Below are 20,645 nucleotides of genomic sequence, written 5' to 3' on the forward strand. Positions count from 1 at the left end.
GAGAGGGAGGCGCAGGAGAGGAGGGGGCGGCAGACCGAGCCCCCCACAGTGCAGAACTCTGAGCTCTGCCCCCCATTCCCGGGGCCGAGCGGCAGCCCGGGGGGATCCCCGGAGGGGTCCCTGGGGGGGTCCCTGGGGGGGTCCCCGGCGCTCGCTCTGACGCTGGAAGCTGCGCGGGAACGTGCCCAGGCCAAGAGGAGGAACAAGCGTGCTCCGCCCATGGACTGGAGCAAGAAGAAGGAGCTCTTCAGCAAGTTCTAGGTGGGGGTGGCGGGGGGTGGGGGGCATGGGGTGGGGGGGGCGCCGTGGGGAATTAGCCGACAGGAAGTCGTGGGTGAAGTACTTCCTGTGGCTAGGGGAAGGGTTGCCACCTGTCCTGGTTTTGCCAGGGATCGTTTTCTCAATGTTATTCTTTCCCCCTCTCCTCCCCCACTGGCACACGGCAAGCCGAGCCGGCATGGGGAGCTCCAGGGCTGTTTTTTTCCGTACCAAAGGGGGGGGGGGGGGGGATGGGGGTGGCGGCATAATCTGGCTCGGGGCCGAGCGGGGCCAGGGCGCCCTTCGGCTGACGGGCACGCATCTCCGGACGGGCGGAGAAGCGCGCCGGACTCGGCGACGCCACCAAGCCGGCGACGGCCCCCCACGGCCTCAACTTCTACAGCGGAAACGCAGAGCCAATAGCGGCGCTCGACTCGTGAGCCGCACCTCGGGGCCGGCGCTGGCCCATGGCACGGCCCCCGGTCACGGCCCTCGGTGTGTTTGAGGAGGCGGGCGGCCATGGCCAGGAAATCTTGTCACTCATCCCTTAACCGGAAAGATGAAGTCCCGGTATTTGTGAGTTGCGAAGTAAAATAACGGTGTTGTTGTTGTTGCTGTCGTTGTGTTTAGTTTGTTGTCCTTTCCACCACGCACCTCCGATTAGCACGGTTGGCTACGTACGGTGCGAAAAAAGTTCAACGTACTTTATTCAGGGCGATCTATTTAACGGTTGCAGTTGTCCGCTCTTCTGGTCTTGAGAGGTTGCCTTCTCCTGCCCGTGATGTCTCCCATAGGTAGCCCACACCCATCTACAACCGGACCCCGTTCATCCGCTCCGTTTAAAACACACGTGATAATTCACTGTCCCCACAGCATTGCCGCAGTAAAACTCACGGACAAATTGTTTCGCCCTCGGGGGTGGTTTGCGAATCGAGTGGAGTGAAGCTGTAGAAATCTTGGTGGTGGTAACAAGCACGACCTTTGATATATCATCCGCACACCCCAGGATTTCGCGCACGCCCAAGCGACCGTTGAGCATCGGCGTGACTCGGCTACGGCGACCCGTCCGACAACTTGGAGTTCGCGCCGAATATTAATGTTAACGATCAGTCGCGTGATTGAAAACAAAACGAATGTCGGGCCTCCGAACCTATCGCAACACCCCTGCCAATTCCTCGCAGCTCTTACCTTCTCCACGCTTCCGTGCAACGACCCCGGGAACACATTTGAACGCCGGCACGAAGGTCGCCCCGGTCCAATACTGCGGTCGCGCTGGATTACGCTTAAAGAGATAACACTGCTACTTGCCATCCTAAACTAAACTACTAAACTGTTTATTCTTTTTATTTGTACCAAGTGTAAGCCCCCCACTGAGCCGTGTAGCTCTTTTTCAAAAGCGACCATCTGGCTATCACAAGTGATATGATCATCGTAATCATCGCGTGAAAATTCATAGCAGTAGCCAAATAACTCTGAACGCCGGATGTTGATTCTAAATGTGAAGGGGAAACCCGGAGGACCCGGAGAAAAATCCATGCGGCTACTGGGAGAGAGAGACACGCAAACTCCAAATATACAGCAGCAGGCGTCGGTCAGGATCGAACCCACGACCTCCTGTAGACCAGGCGAGGTAGTTAACATCTCCTAGCCACCGTGATGATGATGAGAGAGAGACACGCAAACTACAAATATACAGCAGGCGTCGGGGTCAGGATCGAACCCACGACCCCCTGTATACCAGGCGAGGTAGTTAACATCTCCTAGCCACCGTGATGATGATGATGATGAGAGAGAGACACGTAAACTACAAATATAAAGCAGGCATCAGGGTCGGGATCCAACCCACAACTTCCTGTATACCAGGCGAGGTAGTTAACATCTCCTAGCCACCGTGATGATGATGAGAGAGAGAGACACGTAAACTCCAAATATAAAGCAGGCATCGGGGTCGGGATCGAACCCACAACTTCCTGTATACCAGGCGAGGTAGTTAACATCTCCTAGCCACCGTGATGATGAGCGAGAGAGAGACACGTAAACTACAAATATAAAGCAGGCATCAGGGTCGGGATCCAACCCACAACTTCCTGTATACCAGGCGAGGTAGTTAACATCTCCTAGCCACCGTGATGATGATGAGCGAGAGAGAGACACGTAAACTCCAAATATAAAGCAGGCATCAGGGTCGGGATCCAACCCACAACTTCCTGTATACCAGGCGAGGTAGTTAACATCTCCTAGCCACCGTGATGATGATGAGCGAGAGAGAGACACGTAAACTACAAATATAAAGCAGGCATCAGGGTCGGGATCCAACCCACAACTTCCTGCATACCAGGCGAGGTAGGTAATAGAGAAGTATTAAAGACAAGCCCACAGCAGTGCGATTGTGACCATGCAACCCAAACTATCGACCAACATCATAAACCCAACGTGGTCTGCGCTCTTTCAACAGCGGAACGGCACGGGACTCCTCTCTCTCTCTCTCTCTGAAGCTCTCTCCTTGTGGCTAGCAGCAGCAGCGGCGGCGGCAAACCTCCACAGTGGCATCTGTATCTCCTGAACAGCTGAGAATAGGATGTAGGGTGTAATAGGATTTCGAGTGTAATAGGGTGTAAGGATGTAATATGATGTAAGGGTGTAATAGGATGTAAGGATGGTAATGGAATGTAAGGATCTAATCGTATGTAGGATGTAATAGGTTGTAGGGTGTAATAGGGTGTAATGGTGTAATAGGATGTAGGGCTGTAATATGATGTAGGGATGTAATATGATGTAAGGGTGTAATATGATGTAAGGGTGTAATAGGATGTAGGTATGTAATATGATGTAAGGGTGTAATATGATGTAAGGGTGTAATAGGATAAGGGTGTAATAGGATGTAATGGTGTAATATGATGTAAGGATGTAATAGGATGTAGGTATGTAATATGATGTAAGGGTGTAATAGGATAAGGGTGTAATAGGATGTAATGGTGTAATATGATGTAAGGATGTAATATGATGTAAGGGTGTAAGTCCATGAGCAGTGTTCGCCGATGGGCCCAGCGGTCTCCGCGTTGGTCTCATCGAGGGCTCGGCAACCTGCAGCGCCGAGGCGGCGAGCGGACTCCCTCCAAAGCGCCGCTCCATGGCGACATTGCGCGTGGGAGAGATTTTTTGGGTATGTTACCGAATCTCGAAATAAAGAAAATGTCCATTCTGGTTATGCTCGTCGCCGACCTCCCCCCCCCCACCGCCTCTGGGTCGAATGAATGAAACCGAAGTGGTCTGAGCTGCTTCAACGGAGGAAGACCACGGGAAGACAAAGTCACTCTGCTGAAGCCATCTTGTCGTGGCGAGCAGCAGCAGAAGCAGCACCACCTCCACATTGCCATCATCGAGCGCCTGGTCACCGCTACCATCATACGCAATGATAGAGATGCATCGAGACACATAGAGACACATAGAGACACATAGAGATACATAGAATACATAGAAATACATAAAGACCCATAGTGACACGAGGGATAGAGACTCATCGATATGTATAGAGATCCATATAGACTCAGAGATGCCCATAGAGGTCTCCACATTGGCATTGAGTTCCTGGACACAGTGCTGCTGCTGCTGTCCCGGTATGCTAGGATATGATGTAAACGTTTAAACAAATATATTAAAAACTGTCGGAACATTTATCATGGCCGCCAATCTTGCTTTGGGAAGGGAATCTTTTTTTAATGTTCCACCAAATTCTAAATGTTATTCGAGAATGTTGTGAACGTGCTTGCTATTTTCGGAGCGTTTCGAATCAAAAATGTAAGTTGATTTGTGTTCGCAGATATTTATGGAGGAGAGAAACGATTGTGGAGTTTGATTTGGATTTTTAAATGATTAAATCGACGAATTAAATGAAGGGTCCAAATGGTATTTTGCATAATCCTGTGTGTCTGGCACTGTGTTACTGTATGTATGATCTGGGCAAAGTCCCATCGGTGAGCTCCTCCGGCAGGCAAGGCTGCGTTGGCTGGGTCATGTCGCCCATATGCCCAGCCACCGCATGCCTAAACAGCTTTTGTTCGGCCGGATCGAGGGGGCTAAACGAGCGCAGCACGGGCTAGAGAAGAGATGGAGTGATGTGGTACAGGAGGACGTGGAGCTGAGTGGACTTGCCGATGACTGGTACCAGTGGTGTCAAGATCGGCCTCTGTGGAGGAGGCTCGTGAAGGACGCTACTGGGCAGTTGGAGGCAGTCGCCCTCCAACAACAACGGAGGGCGGAGGAGCGTTGCTCACAACAACGAGCGGAGCGCCGGGTGGCTAAAGCACAGCAAGTTGGCACAGTAAGGGGCACAGGTGGTGCATCAGCCAGTCATCTCGGTCATCTCAGTCAGTCGACCCGTGGCACCTGCTGGGTCTGCCCCGTGACCTGCCAGCGGGCGTTCGACACTTCACGTGGCCTCAAGGTGCACATGGCCTGGCACAAGCGTCGTGGTGAGGTCACCGCCACTTAGTGGCGAATGGCGGTTGTTGTCACTGTGTTGGTGCCGGACGGTAACGCTGTGGTGAGTAGTACCATGAGGGGAGGGCTCATTTCAATTGGCCATTCCCCTCATGCGTAGGTAGCGCTTTTGTTTGAGGCGGTGTATCTTTTTTGGCCGTAGTCTGACCTTGCTGGATACCAGCGAGTGATCGATGCCTCACAGACTGCACTGTGGTAGCTGCGTGTGATGAGTACTGAGTTGAGGAGGGCTCGTTGGGTGATGACGAGCTCCAGTTGGTGCCAATGAAGAGACCTTGGATGTCTCCATGATACTTTATGGCATGGTTTAGTGAGAAAGAATGAGGTTGTGATACAGAGATTGTGGTATGAACAAAGCTCCGGTAGTCTTTGCCCACTGGCATTCATCTTTCCGATGCCGTGGCATGCGGGCTACACGTCATGATCAGCCCCAACCCTTGCATTGAAGTCTTCCAACAGAAACATGTGCTCAGAGCTGGGGATTTTGCGACTAATATTATGAAGCTCTTCATAGAACTGGTCTTGAATCTCCGGAGGTGAGTAGAGTGTTGGGGCGTAGACACTCAGGATGTTTACATGGTCAGAAGCAGTGAGAAGTCTCATGAACAGAATCCACTCGGAGCCTGAAGTCGGTGGCTCCATCACGCCAAGGAGTGTTTTTGATGACGAACCCAACGCCGTGTTGCCTTGGTTCGTTCTGCTGTTTTCCTTGCCAGTAGAAAGTGTAGTCACTCTCTCGTAGTGAGCCACTGCCAGCAAGCCGGGTCTCCTGCAGTGCTGCATTATCCACATAGAGTCTCGCCAGCTCCCTGTCGATAACTGCAGTCTTGCGGATGTCCTCAATCTGCAATAGATCTTCGGAGAGTCCAGAACACATTGCACGTACATTCCAGCTTGCAAAATGAAGGGCTGGAACCTTCTTTAGTTTTATTTTGCTTTTGTCTACTGCAGGTGTTGCAGCCCACTCGTCTGGTGATAAACCATACGCTCCAAGCACCCATTGGAGCAGGTGAGCCATGGCAGGAAAGCACCTTATTGGCCGGGGGGCTGCCCAGCTTGAGGCGGGCGGTAGCTATCCATTGGGGTGTAATGACCCCTCCCACCGACCATGGCAACCCGTGGCACCCATTTTTTACGCCAATCTAAAATGAGCTTATAACCCGTGACTGCTGCCATCCGTGTTTCTTGGCCACGATTAGGTGGCCGAGAAGTATCCTCTCCCCATATTTGCACCTCTTGTTGGCGCAAAGCCCGGGCAGGTTATTCTGGAAATCCTGAGTTGCCCATGTGTCAGGATCCCCCCCTCGGCCTTGCTGGTGATGTCCAAAGGAGTGCGTAGCACGACGTTTGGTACCAGTTTGGCTGCAGGGGCTGCCGGGAATGTGTCGCTGTGCGTCACAAAACCGCCTGAGGGGCCCCACTCCTGATTTTCTGTTGGGGTTTATACCTTAGCCATTGACTCTCCCGAGACACTCCCGAGACACTCACAAGGCAGTGAGAAAACCGCGTAACCCTGGGAGGGGCCCTTACCAGGTACTGACAGCCGGGCCAGCTGTGCCTGGGACTCGCGTAAGGCAGAGTCGTCACGCCCTGAGGTAGTTTATCACAAACTACCCGCTATGGCCTTGACTATGGTATCATAGTCAAGGCCGATGATACCATCAGTAGGCCTGGGCTCTGGGTTGTTCTTCATGCTTTCGGAGTCCCTAACTCTTAGCTCACGCTCATTAAGGACCTTCATGATGGTGAATAGGCCTGGTTTAAACTACGTGGCCGGGAGTCGGAGCCATTCCCTGTTCAACTTGGGGTGTGATAGGGATGCCCTTTGGCTCCCACGTTATTTAACATCTTTTTTGACCACGTAGTTTGTGAAGCCTTCAATGTCTATGTAATATTGTAAATTATGGCGGGAGACCACTTGACGGGTAGCACACTTTATTAACTCTTTCCTTGGGCACAATAACACGTGTGGACACTACAGCTCACGCTACACGTTCCACCCGGCTACACACACACGGGCTCTCCAGCCCCATAGCTTCCAGGGGAACCTACAGACCCACCCCAGCTTGGGTATGGGTCACGACCACTGGGTCGCGTGGCCCGGCCCTCACACGGACGTCCGGCCCCGGGTCCCAAGGTCCCGCCTCTGAGCCACACAGGGTCCCGGTCCTTACAAGGACAGCGGGACTCGGGGTCTCAGGGCCCTATCTCTTCTTCCTCCGTCTTCCGTCTTCACTGGTCACCAACTCCCCGAGCGCCCGCGCGCATCGCCTTATATAGCCCTCCGCTCCCGAGGAGACGGAGCCTATGCGGACTGCGATGTGAGCACCCACCCAAGTCGTCCAATCACGACGCGCTGCCACACGATCCGTTTTCCCCGCGCGTGTTACCACCACACAACCACTCGCCCCGCGCTGCCACACGATCACTCCCTGTCAGCGCGCGTCACCAACCCACAGCCAATCACCACCACATAACCCATGACCCCGCGCTGCCCTATGATCCCTCACTGTCAGCGCGCGTCACCGACACACAGCCAATCACCACGCGCTGCCACACGATCCCTACTGCCAACGCGTATCACCACTACATCTATACCGGAGTAAGTTTCATCTGGTACAGATACAATGGAAGGCTAATCGATGCCCGGGTGCGGTCAAGGCATGGCTCCCTATTGGTCAACCAAGTTATGTATGCTGATGATTGGTGATTGCTGCTCACTCAGAGGAGGAGTTGGAGGCGCTGCTGCTGAACCTGGAGCATGCCACTAAGAGGTGGGGCCTGACCATCAGCCCCACCAAAACTAAGCACCTTCCTGGGTATTTTGTACCATTAGACACTATACCCCCACAACTCCCAATTAGTGATGGGGCAGTTGTGGAGAGAGTGGAGAGTTTTTATACTTGGGCAGTGTGCTCATAACCGGCTCCAGTTTGACAGTAGAGTTTTCACTCTGAATCAGCCGAGCAGCATTCTCTTTTCATCGGCTGCGTAACGCTGTGTGGAAGCTACCTGGTCTGTCCCTCTACACGAAGCTTCGGGTGTTCTCGGCCACAGTCATGCCTTCCTTTCTCTATGCTTGCGAAACGTTGACACCCCTAATGGAACATCTTCGCCGGTTCGAAACATTTAGGCTGGCCTGCCTACGATCCATCCTGGGTTTAACCAGGCTGGATTGTGTGAGGAGCTCACAAATCCTTGATAGATCTGGACAGAGTCCAATTGGTGAGTTCCTCCAGTAGGCAAGGCTGCATTGGCTGGGTCATGTAGCTGTTTAGGCATGCGGTGGCATCTCCAGCCACCGCATGCCTAAACAGCTTTTGTTTGGCCGGATAGAGGGAGCTAAACGGGCACGGCACGGGCTTGAGAAGAGATGGAGTCACGTGGTACAGGAGGACGTGGAGCTAAGTGGACTTGCCGATGACTGGTATCAGCGGTGTCAAGATTGGCTTTTATGCAGGAGGCTCGTGAAGGACGCTACTGGCCAATTGGAGGCAGTCGCCCTCCAGCAACAATGGAGGGCAGAGGGATTCTCACAACAACTAGCGGAATGCCGGGTGGCTAACACAGCAAGTTGCCACAGTAGTGGGCACAGGTGGTGCATCGGCCAGTCATCTCAGTCAGTCGACCCATAGCACCTGGGTCTGCCCCATGACCTCCTGCCAGCGGGCGTTCGACACTTCACGTCGCCTTAACGTGCACATAACCTGGCACAAGCGCTATGGTGACATCGCCACCACTTAGTGGCGAATGGCGGTTGCTGTTGTTGTTCTTGTGTCACTTTGTGTGTGCCAGTGTGTGTGTGTCACTGTGTGTGTCACTGCGTGTGTCAGTGTATGTGTGTCACATTGTGTGTTTGTCACTGTGTGCATGTGTGAGGGGAGCGGTGGTGCAGCGGTTAGCGCGCTGCGCTGTGAACCCGCAAATACCCGAGTTCGATTCCTGCTCACGGCCAACACCGGTGACGATTATCTGAACGGGTCCTGGGCCTCCCCTAGACCGACTCAGCCCCAAATGAGTACCTGGTGTGGTGTGTAAACATCGCCACTGGGGAGACAAAGGCGGCCGGGCGTGGTGCTGGCCACCCACCCCTACGTGTACCGTGCCGGCCTGTGTAGGTGTAACAGACTATTGCCGCAACAGTCTGTTTCAGGCCTACACGGGGGGGGGGGGGGGGGGGCTCTGTCTTTGTGGTGTTTGTAGAGCAGTGGCGCAGTGGTTCGCTCACTGCGCTACGGATCCAGTGACCTCAATTATATCCAAACTACACACGTACAGACACACACAGACACACACACACGGAGCACAGACAAAGACCCCCCGTATAGGCAAGTGCACTTCTGCGGCGGTCTGGAACGCTCTTTCTTCCGATATTAGGAAGCCACTGGAGCGATGCACTTTTTAAATCATCATCTGGATTGACAAACTGATTTCTTTAGAACTTCTGTTCGTGTTAAGTGTGTTGTTCTTCCCGCGCAGACCTCCGATTGGCCACAAGTTGGCTACGTATGGTGCGAAAGAAGTCCAACGTACCTACACGTGCTGTTTAGCGAGTCGACCTCTGGATGTCCCAGAACCGGTTCAGACATTCGCCGTCACCCACCGATGGGGCCGTGAGCGGGAATCGAACTCGGGTAGCCAGGTTCGTAGCGCAGCGCGCAAACCGTTACACTCCCACTCCTTACACTACATAGCGCACACACACACGCACACATGTACACATAGGCACGCACATACATATGTACACGCATAGACACATGTACACATGTGCACGCACAATACATGTGCACATGGGCACGCACACATATGTACAAATAGGCACGCACATACATATGTACACGCACATACACATGTGCACGCACACATACATGTACACATGGGCACGCACACATATGTACAAATAGGCACGCACCTACATATGTACACGCACATACACATGTGCACGCACACATACATGTACACATGGGCACGCACACATATGTACAAATAGGCACGCACCTACATATGTACACGCACATACACATGTGCACGCACAATACATGTGCACATGGGCACGCACATACATATGTACACGCATAGACACATGTACACATGTGCACGCACAATACATGTGCACATGGGCACGCACACACATATGTACAAATAGGCACGCACATACACATGTGCACGCACACATACATGTACACATGGGCACACACACACATGTACAAACACACTGAGAGAGACGGGGGTGGAGAATGTGGGAAATGTCGGGGAGTGATTGATGGCGCAGGAGGCACATCGGGTCACGCGTGGAGCGAGAGGCGAGCCAGTAGGGCTGCTGCTGCTACTGCTGATGATGTTGCTGCTGCTGCTACTGATGCTGCTACTGATGCTGATGATGTTGCTGCTGCTGATGCTGATGATGTTGCTACTGCTGCTGCTACTGTTGCTGCTACTGATGCTGATGATGTTGCTGCTGCTGCTACTGATGCTGATGCTACTGCTGATGATGTTGCTACTGCTGCTGCTACTGTTGCTGCTACTGATGCTACTGATGATGATGTTGCTACTGATGCTACTGATGCTGATGCTACTGCTGATGATGTTGTTACTGATGCTACTGCTGATGCTACTGCTGATGATGTTGCTACTGCTGCTGCTACTGATGCTGCTGCTACTGCTGATGATGTTGCTGCTGCTGCTACTGATGCTGATGCTACTGATGATGATGTTGTTACTGATGCTACTGCTGATGCTACTGCTGATGATGTTGCTACTGCTGCTGCTACTGTTGCTGCTACTGATGCTGCTACTGATGCTGTTGCTGCCACTGATGCTGCTACTGATGATGTTGCTGCTGCTGCTACTGATGCTGATGCTACTGCTGATGATGCTGCTACTGATGCTGTTACTGTTGCGGCTACTGATGCTGCTACTGATGCTGTTGCTACTGATGCTGTTGCTGCTGATGCTGCTGTTGCTGATGCTGTTGCTGCTGCTACTACTGATGCTGTTGCTGCTGCTGTTGCTGCTGCTACTACTGATGCTGTTGCTGCTGATGCTGCTGCTACTGATGATGTTGCTGCTGCTACTGATGCTGTTGCTGCTGCTGCTGTTGCTGCTGCTTCTGCTGTTGCTGCTGCTACTGATGTTGCTGCTGCTACTACTGCTGCTGTTGCTGCTATTGCTGCTGTTCCTGTTGCTGGTGCTACTGATGTTGCTACTGATGCTTTTGCTGCTGCTACTGATGCTGTTGCTTCTGCTACTGATGCTGTTGCTGCTGCTGTTGCTGCTGCTTCTGCCGTTGCTGCTGCTACTGATGTTGCTGCTGCTACTACTGCTGCTGTTGCTGCTATTGCTGCTGCTCCTGTTGCTGCTGCTGCTACTGATGCTGCTACTGATGCTTTTGCTGCTGCTACTGATGCTGTTGCTGCTGCTACTGATGCTGTTGCTGCTGCTGCTACTACTGATGCTGCTGCTACTGATGCTGTTGATGCTGCTGCTACTGATGCTGTCGCTGCTGATTCTGCTATTTCTGCTGCTGCTGCTGCTGTTTTTACTGCTATTGATGCTGCTCCTATTGCAGCTGCTACTTCTGCTGTCGCTGCTATTGCTGCTGCTACTGTTGTCGCTGCTGATGTTGATGCTGCTGCTACTTCTGCTGTTTACTGCTGCTGCTGTTGCTGCTATTTCTGCTGCTCCTGTTTCTGTTGCTTCTGTTGTTGTTGCCGCTGTTGCTGCTGCTACTACTGCTGTTGCTGCTGTTGTTGTTGCTGCTGTTGTTGCTGCTACTACTACTGCTGTTTCTGTTGTTGCTGCTCGTGGCTTCCTGGCTCCTCGCACAAGACAAGACGGCAAAGCCACTGCTGGATGACGAGTGCCCGAGACACCCGCCGACTCGCGACCCTGCGGATCTGTCGCTCGCACCGAAACGCACGGCGTCCCATAGACTCACGCAGGGTCCCATAGACTCACGCAGGGTCCCATAGACGCACGCAAGGTCCCATAGACTCACGCAGGGTCCCATAGACTCACGCAGGGTCCCATAGACTCACGCAGGGTCCCATAGACTCACGCAGGGTCCCATAGACTCACGCAGGGTCCCATAGAATCACGCAGGGTCCCATAGACCCACGCAAGGTCCCATAGACTCACGCAGGGTCCCATAGACTCACGCAGGGTCCCATAGACTCACGCAGGGTCCCATAGAATCACGCAGGGTCCCATAGACTCACGCAGGGTCCCATAGAATCACGCAGGGTCCCATAGACTCACGCAGGGTTCCATAGACTCACGCAGGGTCACATAGACTCACGCAGGGTCCCATAGACTCATGCAAGGTCCCATAGACTCACGCAGGGTCCCATATACCCACGCAAGGTCCCATAGACTCACGCAGGGTCCCATAGACTCACGCAAGGTCCCATAGACTCACGCAGGGTCCCATAGACTCATGCAATGTCCCATAGACTCACGCAGGGTCCCATAGACTCACGCAGGGTCCCATAGACTCACGCAGGGTCCCATAGACTCACGCAAGGTCCCAAAGACTCACGCAGGCTCCCATAGACTCACGCAGGGTCCCATAGACTCACGCAGGGTCCCATAGACTCACGCAGGGTCCCATAGACTCACGCAAGGTCCCATAGACTCACGCAGGGTCCCATAGACTCACGCAGGGTCCCATAGACTCACGCAGGGTCCCATAGACTCACGCAAGGTCCCATAGACTCACGCAGGGTCCCATAGACTCATGCAAGGTCCCAAAGACTCACGCAGGCTCCCATAGACTCACCCAGGGTCCCATAGACTCACGAAGGGTCCCATAGACTCACGCAGGGTCCCATAGACTCACGCAGGGTCCCATAGACTCACGCAGGGTCCCATAGACTCACGCAAGGTCCCATAGACTCACGCAGGGTCCCATAGACTCATGCAAGGTCCCATAGACTCACGCAGGGTCCCATAGACTCACGCAGGGTCCCATAGACTCACGCAGGGTCCCATAGACTCACGCAAGGTCCCAAAGACTCACGCAGGCTCCCATAGACGCACGCAGGGTCCCATAGACTCACGCAGGGTCCCATAGACTCACGCAGGGTCCCATAGACTCACGCAAGGTCCCATAGACTCACGCAGGGTCCCATAGACTCACGCAGGGTCCCATAGACTCACGCAAGGTCCCATAGACTCACGCAGGGTCCCATAGACTCACGCAGGGTCCCATAGCCTCACGCAGGGTCCCATAGAGTCACGCAGGGTCCCATAGACTCACGCAAGGTCCCATAGACTCACCCAGGGTCCCATAGACTCACGCAGGGTCCCATAGACTCACGCAAGGTCCCATAGACTCACGCTGGGTCCCATAGACTCATGCAAGGTCCCATAGACTCACGCAGGGTCCCATAGACTCACGCAGGGTCCCATAGACTCACGCAGGGTCCCATAGACTCACGCAAGGTCCCAAAGACTCACGCAGGCTCCCATAGACTCACGCAGGGTCCCATAGATTCACGCAGGGTCCCATAGACTCACGCAGGGTCCCATAGACTCACGCAAGGTCCCATAGACTCACGCAGGGTCCCATAGACTCACGCAGGGTCCCATAGACTCACGCAAGGTCCCATAGACTCACGCAGGGTCCCATAGACTCACGCAGGGTCCCATAGACTCACGCAGGGTCCCATAGACTCACGCAGGGTCCCATAGACTCACGCAAGGTCCCAAAGACGCATGCAGGCTCCCATAGACTCACCCAGGGTCCCATAGACTCACGCAGGGTCCCATAGACTCACGCAGGGTCCCATAGACTCACGCAGGCTCCCACAGACTCACCCAGGGTCCCATAGACTCACGCAAGGTCCCATAGACTCACGCAGGGTCCCATAGACTCACGCAGGGTCCCATAGACTCACGCAAGGTCCCATAGACTCACGCAGGGTCCCATAGACTCATGCAAGGTCCCATAGACGCACGCAGGGTCCCATAGACTCACGCAAGGTCCCATAGACTCACGCAGGGTCCCATAGACTCACGCAGGGTCCCATAGACTCACGCAGGCTCCCATAGACTCACCCAGGGTCCCATAGACTCACGCAAGGTCCCATAGACTCACGCAGGGTCCCATAGACGTACGCAGGGTCTCATAGACTTACGCAGGCTCCCATAGACTCACCCAGGGTCCCATAGACTCACGCAAGGTCCCATAGACTCACGCAAGGTCCCATAGACTCACGCAGGGTCCCATAGACTCACGCAGGGTCCCATAGACTCACGCAAGGTCCCATAGACTTTCGCAGGGTCCCATAGACTCACGCAAGGTCCCATAGACTCACGCAGGGTCTCATAGACTCACGCAGGGTCCCATAGACTCACGCAGGGTCCCATAGACTCACTCAGGGTCCCAGAGACTCACGCAGGGTCCCATAGACTCACGCAGGGTCCCATAGACTCACGCAGGGTCCCATAGACTCACGCAGGGTCCCAGAGACTCACGCAGGGCCCCATAGACTCACGCAGGGTCCCATAGATTCACGCAGGGTCCCATAGACTCACGCAGGGTCCCATAGACTCACGCAAGGTCCCATAGACTCACGCAGGGTCCCATAGACTCACGCAAGGTCCCATAGACTCACGCAGGGTCCCATAGACGTACGCAGGGTCTCATAGACTTACGCAGGCTCCCATAGACTCACCCAGGGTCCCATAGACTCACGCAAGGTCCCATAGACTCACGCAAGGTCCCATAGACTCACGCAGGGTCCCATAGACTCACGCAGGGTCCCATAGACTCACGCAAGGTCCCATAGACTTTCGCAGGGTCCCATAGACTCACGCAAGGTCCCATAGACTCACGCAGGGTCTCATAGACTCACGCAGGGTCCCATAGACTCACGCAGGGTCCCATAGACTCACTCAAGGTCCCAGAGACTCACGCAGGGTCCCATAGACTCACGCAGGGTCCCATAGACTCACGCAGGGTCCCATAGACTCACGCAGGGTCCCAGAGACTCACGCAGGGCCCCATAGACTCACGCAGGGTCCCATAGATTCACGCAGGGTCCCATAGACTCACGCAGGGTCCCATAGACTCACGCAAGGTCCCATAGACTCACGCAGGGTCCCATAGACTCACGCAAGGTCCCATAGACTCACGCAGGGTCCCATAGACGTACGCAGGGTCTCATAGACTTACGCAGGCTCCCATAGACTCACCCAGGGTCCCATAGACTCACGCAAGGTCCCATAGACTCACGCAAGGTCCCATAGACTCACGCAGGGTCCCATAGACTCACGCAGGGTCCCATAGACTCACGCAAGGTCCCATAGACTTTCGCAGGGTCCCATAGACTCACGCAAGGTCCCATAGACTCACGCAGGGTCTCATAGACTCACGCAGGGTCCCATAGACTCACGCAGGGTCCCATAGACTCACTCAGGGTCCCAGAGACTCACGCAGGGTCCCATAGACTCACGCAGGGTCCCATAGACTCACGCAGGGTCCCATAGACTCACGCAGGGTCCCAGAGACTCACGCAGGGCCCCATAGACTCACGCAGGGTCCCATAGACTCACGCAGGGTCCCATAGACTCACGCAGGGTCCCATAGACTCACGCAGGGTCCCATAGACTCACGCAGGGTCCCATAGACTAACACAGGGCCCCATAGACTCACACAGGGTCCCATAGACTCACGCAGGGTCCCATAGTCTAATGGAATGTCCCATAGACTAACACAGGGTCCCATAGACTAACGCAGGGTCAAAGAGTTTAAAGCAGGTCTGGCCCTGCCAAGGCATCCGCAGGCGGGACTCGAAATTCAATAAATTTAGGAGCAAACGTGGAAACGCAGTTGCGAGTAGCAACATCATCAATACCGGCTAACATCACACGCCTCACCAAAGAGAAGCAGTTCCAGCCATCACATTAGGGGTGAGTTAATTAAATGTTTGACCAAATATAAGTTGATAATTTTGTATGGCCCGCGAATGATGATTCAATATCTAAATGGCCCTTGGCAGAAAAAAGATTCCCCACCCCTGGTTTAAAGGAAGGTCCCATAAACTAACGTAGAATCTAATAGACTAACGCAGGTTCCCATAAAATAACAGGTCCCATTAACGCAGTGTCCCACAAGCTGACACAGGGTCCTACAGACTGACACAGGATCCCATAGACTTACGAAGGGTCCCATAGACTAACGGGCGGTTCCACAGACTAATGCTGAGTCCCATAGACTAACTAAGCATCCAATAGATTAATGCTGCGTCCTATGGACTAATGCAACATCCCATAGATTAACGCAGAGTCCCATAAAATAACACAGCATCCAATAGACTAACACCGTGTCCCATAGAATAATGCAACATCAGATAGACTAACACAGCGTCCCAGCGAATAATGGAGGGTCCTAGAGATTATTGCAGCATCCAATAGACTAACACAGCGTTCTATAGACTAACGAAGAATCCAATAGATTAACGCAGTATCCCATAGACTTACGCAGCGTAAAATAGACTCATACAGGGTCCAATAGTCTAATAAAGGGACACATAGACTAAAGCAGTGTCCCATAAACTAATGTAGGGTCCCGTAGACTAACACAGGGTCCAATATATTAACGGAAAGTCCCATAGACTAATGTAGGGTCCCATAGACTAATGCATGGTCACATAGACTAACGCAGGGTCCAGTCGACTATCGCAGAGTCCCTTAGACTAATGCATTGTGCCATAGAATAACGGAGGAACACAGACTAACTGAGGGTCCCATAGACTAACGCAGGGTCCCGTAGACTAACGCATTGCCTGATAGAATAATGAAGGGTCTGGTAGACTAACACAGGGTCCCATAGACTAACGCAGCATCGAGTAGACTAAAACAGGGTCCCATAGACTAACGCAGAATCCAGTAGACTATTTCAGCATCCAATAGACGAACAGTGCGTTCTATAGACTAACACAGCATCCCATAGACTAATTCAGCATCCAATAGATTTACGCAAATTCCCATAGACTAACGCAGCATAACATAGACTAATTCAGCATCCAATAGAGTTACGCAATGTCCCATAGACTAACGCAGCAGAACATAGACTAATGCAGCACCCCATGGAATAACGGAGGGGCACAAACTAACTGCGGGTCACATAGAGTAAAGCGGCAGCCCATGGACTAACAGGGGGTCCTGTAGAATAATGCAGAGTCCCATGGACTAGCAAAGAGTCCCATAGACGAACGCAGCATCACATAGACTATCGCAGCATCCAATAGACCAACACGACGTTCCATCGACTAATGCAGCATCCAATAGATTAACGCAATGTCCAATAGACTAACGCAGAGTCTCATGGACTAATGGAGGGTTCCATAGATTTACGTAGTGTCACATAATCTAATGGAAGTTCCCGTAGACTAATGCAGTATCCCATTGACTAATGAAGGGTCCCATCGACTAACTGTGAATCCCATAGACTAACACAGCATCCGATAGAATAACGCAGCATCCACTACACTAACGCAGGGTTCCATAGACTAACGCAGGGTTCTGTAAACTAACAGAGGGGCCCATAGACTATTGCAGGGTTCCATAGACTTACGCAGAGTCCAAAAGGCTAACACAGAGTCCCATAGACTAACACAGCATTGAATAGATTAACGCAGCGTCCCATTAAATAATGCAGCATCCCGTAGACGAACGCAGGGTTTCATTAACCAACGCAGCATCCCGGGGACTAATACATAGAATAACACAGCATCCAATAGACAAAAGCAGTGTCACATAGACTAACGCAGCATCACATAGACTTATGCAGGGTCTGATAAATTAACGGAGGGTCCCATAGACTAACGCAAGGTCCCATAGACTAACAGAGGGTTCCATAAACTAACGCAGTGTCCCACAAACTCACACAGGGTCCCACAGACTAACACAGGATCCATTAGATTAACACAGTGTTCCATAGACTAACGCAGGATCACATATATAGTGGGTACAAATGGAGACGATACTTATCTGGAGGTAACACATTTATTTTAACAGCACTCGCTAACACAAAGGGGTAGCTGCCCCTTCCACCAGGTAACCTGGGGAGGTAGTCCCTCCGGGCTAACTAGCCCTAACACAATTGGGGGAGGTCGTCAAGCCTGGACCCCGACTCGTGTCCTAGTCTTGACTTCGGGGCTTCTTCTTCGGGAGGACGTTCAGGGGTCCGGCTTATATTCCCAGTCCCGGGGCTTCCTCCTCCCCGAGGCACACCTCCCTTCTCGGCCCTTCCAGAGGCCCCTGGAACCGGTCCCGGGGTCCCCCGTCCCCCCTCCTTGGGGGCCCCACCCCCAGTACCTCCGGCAACCAGTCCTCCGGGTTCATCCGGAGTGCAATGGTCCCCTGCGCCGCTCCAGGCGCTCTCACCCCTTAGCCTCCAGGGGCTGACACTGCACACAGAGTGCAATGTCGCACAACTGCCGTGCTGGAGGTGGTGTGAACAGCGTGTCTCCTGCTCCACACACAGGCCGGCCTTACGTGGCATGCAGTGGCATCCACTGATGCCACTACATCACCCCCCCCCCCCTCGTAGCACTCAGCTGTACCGGCGGAAACCCCCCCCCCCCCCTCTTTGAAAACATGCTGACTCATAACAGGTATAAGACTATATTCTTGGTTCTTCTTCTTGGTTCTTTCGGTAAAGTCACGTAGAAGGGAAGTAATAAAATAATAAAAATAAAACATAATAAAATAATTCTCACGACGTTTCGGCCACAACGCAAGCAGCCGTCCTCAGGTGAAGAACATGTCTGTCGATAAGACAGATAAGACAGAGTCATTCAGACAGATAAGACAGAGTCATTCAGAGTCATTCAGACTCTGTCTTATCGACAGACATGTTCTTCACCTGAGGACGGCTGCTTGCGTTGTGGCCGAAACGTCGTGAGAATTATTTTATTATGTTTTATTTTTATTATTTTATTACTTCCCTTCTACGTGACTTTACCGAAAGAACCAAGAAGATGAATCCCTGCAGTCACAAAAGCTTTAGATCAAAATATATTCTTGGTTCTTTCGGTAAAGTCACGTAGAAGGGAAATAAGAAAATAATATAAATGTAAAACAATAAAAAAAATTCTTTCCGTGGATTTCACACCTGATGATGATTGCTTGTGTTGCAGTCGAAACGTCGTGAGAATTTTTTATTGTTTTATATTTATACTAGCTGTACTACCCGGCTTCGCCCGGGACTTGTATCCACCACGGCCGGCCGCCTTTGTCTCCCCAGTGGCGATGTTAATACGCCACACCAGTTACTCGTTTTGCGGCTGAGTCCCTCCCTCACCACTCTCCCTCCCTCACCACTCTCCCTCCCTCACCACTCTCCCTCCCTCACCACTCTCCCTCCCTCACCACTGACGCACGGCCGCCTTTGTCTCCCCAGTGGCGATGTTAATACGCCACACCAGTTACTCGTTTGAGGCTGAGTCGACCTATGGGAGGTTCAAATAATCGCCACCGGTGGTGGCCGTGAGCGAGAATGGAACTCGGTTCGCCGGGTTGGTAGCGCAGCGTAGCGTTAACCACTACACCCACCGCTCCTCACACACCACACACGCACAGACACACACACAGACACACACACAGACACACGCAGACACACACAGACAGACACACACACACAGACACACAGAGAGCACGCTAACCACTACACTACCGCTCCCCACACACCACACACGCACACACACAGACACACACACAGACACACACACACATACACACACATACATACACACACATACACACAAACACATACACACACATACACACACATACATACACAGAGACATACACATACACACAAACACACACATACATACACACAAACACAATACACACACACATACATGCAGACACACAGACAGACACATAACACACATACATACACACATACATACACAGAAACACATACACACACATACATACAAACACACATACATACACACAAACACATACACACACGTACATACACACATACATACAGACACGCAGACATACACATAAATACATAAAAAAAACCGACATACATACACACACACATACAAACACACAAACACATACACACACATACATACACACATACATAGAGACACACAGACATACACATAAACACATACACACATACACATGACCCGGCTTCGCCCGGGACTTGGATCCACCACGCCCGGCCGCCTTTGTCTCCCCAGTGCCGATGTGAAAACGCCACACCAGTTACTCGTTTTGAGTCCCTCCCTCGCCACTCTCCCTCCCTCGCCACTCTCCCTCCCTCACGACTCTGTAGAGGACGTGAAACTTTTATGAATTTACCTTAGATTCGCGTGGTGGGTGTCGAGGCCTAGCACCGTGCAGAACCTCCCGCCTCGCCTGATTTTCCCACCCGGCTGACGCTGGGTACGGGTGCCGGTCCCCCCCCCCCCTCCCAGCGCTCGAACAATACTGAGTAATGGCTATTATTTAATTAATTACGGAGCCTATGAAAGTGGCGAAGGCGTGGCTAGCCATTGGCAGGGGCAACCGCCGTCCAATGAAACTGCAGCCCTTGGCGAAGGCGTCGCTAGCCGTTGCCAGGTCCAATGAAAGCGGCGAAGGCGTCGCTAGCCGTTGGCAGGGGCAACCGGCGTCCAATGAAAGTGCGTATGGTCCGGAGACACACAGACACACAGACAGACAGATAGACAGACAGATTCACGATTTTATATATATAGATTATTTTATTATTTCCCTTCTACGTGACTTTACCGAAATAACCAATAATTTGAATCCCTGCAGTTACGAAAGCTTTAAATCAGCTATAAGACTATAACGAGTGCCTCAACACGAACCACAACAAAACAAAACCCTACAATAAATACCCCAGCCTA

General features: G+C 52.6%; 1 long non-coding RNA gene across 1 annotated transcript; it reads left to right on the forward strand.

Annotated features, from left to right (window-relative positions):
* Positions 1 to 276: 276 nt before the first annotated feature.
* Positions 277 to 4,153, forward strand: LOC133358633 (uncharacterized). Its single transcript, XR_009757105.1, has 2 exons — positions 277 to 2,481; positions 2,602 to 4,153. It is a non-coding gene; the product is annotated as an uncharacterized LOC133358633 (long non-coding RNA).
* Positions 4,154 to 20,645: the final 16,492 nt, after the last annotated feature.

The sequence above is a fragment of the Lethenteron reissneri genome, chromosome 63 (assembly GCF_015708825.2).
Source record: "Lethenteron reissneri isolate LAM-NWPU_2019-01 chromosome 63, ASM1570882v1, whole genome shotgun sequence".
Classification (NCBI taxonomy): Eukaryota; Metazoa; Chordata; class Hyperoartia; order Petromyzontiformes; family Petromyzontidae; genus Lethenteron; species Lethenteron reissneri.